The 2,221-nt window shown below is 41.6% G+C and overlaps 1 pseudogene; it reads left to right on the forward strand.

Moving 5' to 3' along the window:
- The first annotated feature begins 605 nt into the window (after positions 1 to 605).
- LOC122480849 lies at positions 606 to 1,934 on the forward strand (annotated as a pseudogene).
- Positions 1,935 to 2,221: the final 287 nt, after the last annotated feature.

Consider the following 2,221-nt stretch of genomic DNA (forward strand, 5'->3'; position numbering starts at 1 on the left):
AATTTCTTCATGGAGAAAACTCCAAAGGTATAAAACTTTATCTTTCATTAAAAAAGGAAAGCCTGGGGGAAAAAAATAAATGAATGTGAAATAAAATCTTTTAGTTTTCTTACTCTTACTTGACTTGTTTGTTTGTTCAAGTAATCTAACAAACTCTACCGAAATTATAGCATATGGATAAATGCTGGAGTATGGAATGATAGCAATTCTATAAGGGACAGAAAGGAGGAATTGGGAATTGTTATAAGGCTCCTGCAGTATTGATGAGATTATATACTGTATTTGAATTTGACCCAGCCTCATTGTAAATGTGCATTTCAAACTCTAAGGAAACCAAAAATATTTCATGAAACAAGCATGTTAATATGCAAATTCAGGAAAGAAAGTAGAATTATATAAAATATTGAACTAAAACCAGAGAAGACAGAAAAAGAGGTGGAGAAGGGACAAAAGAAAAGAAGAATAGGACAAAGAAAAGAAAATTATAAACATGGAAGATGCTATCCAACTATATCAATAATTACTTCTACTACTTTTCCTCCAGACTCAGTGGGAAATCCTTGTTGCCATCCCCTCACCTCCTCCAGTCCCGAGGAGTCCTACAAGTCTCAGTCATGCATGAGTGTATCTCTATCCACGTTGGCCAGGCTGTCCAGATCAGCAATGCCTGCTGAGAGCTCTGTTGCCTGGAACATGACATCCAGCCTGATGGCCAGATGCCAAGTGACAAGACCATTGGGGGAGGAGATGACTCTTTCAACACCTTCAGTGAGAGGAGTGTTGGCAAGCATATTCCCAGGGCAGTGTTTGTAAACATGTAACCCACAGTCATTGATGAAGTTCGCACTGGCTCCTGCCACCAGCTCTTCCACCCTGAGAAGCTCATCAAAGATAGGAAGATGCTGCCAGTAACTATGCCCAAAGATACTATACCATTGGCAAGGAGATCACTGACCCTGTCTCAGACTGACTTTGTAAGCCGGCTGACCAGAAGCCCAGTTTTCAGGGCTTCTTGGTTTTCCACAAGACACAGCTTTGGAGGGTAACTGGTTCTGTGGTCACCTCCCTACTGATAGAACATCTCTCTTGTCAATTCTGGCAAGAAGTCCAAGCTGGAGTTCTCCATTTACTGAGCCCCCCAGGTTTCCATAGCTGTAATTGAGCCCTATCACTCTATCCTCACTACCCATACCAGCTGGAACACTCTGATTGTGGTAGACCAGGAGGCCATCTATGAAATTTGTGGTAGAAACCTCTATATAGAACACCAACCTACACTAAACTTAACCGCCATATTAGCCAGAGTGTGTCCTCCATCATTGCTTCTCTCAGATTTGATAGAGCCCTAAATGCTGATCTGACAGAATTCCAGACCAATCTGGTGCCCTCTTGCCACATATGCTCCTGTTATCTCTGCTGAGAAAACCTACTATAAACAGTTTACTGTAGCAGAGATCACCAATGGATTCTTTGAGCCAGCTGTCCAGATGGTGAAATGTGACCCTCAACATGATAAATACATGGCTTATTGCCTGTTGTACCATGGTAGTGTGGTTCTCAAAGATGTCAGTGCTGCCATTGTCACCATCAAGACCAAGCATACCATCCAGTTGGTGGACTGGTGCCTCACTGGCTTCAAAGTTGGCATTAACTGCCGGTCTCCCACTAGGGTACCTGGTGGAGACCTGGCCAAAGTACAGCGAGATGTGTGTATGCTGAGCAACACCACAACCATTGCTGAGGCCTGGGCTCACCTGGACCACAGGTTTGACCTGATGTGTGCCAAGCATGCCTTTGTTCATTGGTATGTGGGTGAGGGCATGAGGGAAGGAGAATTTTCTGAAGCCTGTGAGGACATGACTGCCCTTGATAAGGATTATGAGGAGGTCAGAACGGATAGTGCTGAGGAAGAGGAATAGGGCAAAGAGTATTAATTAACCTGTCTGCTATAATTTTACACTCTGTTGTCTTGGGACTGTCTTTTTTCTGTTTTAGAAGCTATCAATTGTGGCCCTCACTTGTTAATAAAAATAATGTTTCTGAAATAACAATAATAATAATAATCACTTCAAATGTTAATGGTCTAAATTCAACAATTAAAAGACTGTCAGAGAAAACTAAACACAAACACACGACACAGTATATGTTGTATACAAGAAACCTACTTTAATATAAAGCCAAAGATAGGTTAAAAGTAAATGAGTAGAGAAAAATATACCAT

The sequence above is a fragment of the Prionailurus bengalensis genome, chromosome C1 (genome assembly GCF_016509475.1).
Source record: "Prionailurus bengalensis isolate Pbe53 chromosome C1, Fcat_Pben_1.1_paternal_pri, whole genome shotgun sequence".
NCBI lineage: Eukaryota > Metazoa > Chordata > Mammalia > Carnivora > Felidae > Prionailurus > Prionailurus bengalensis.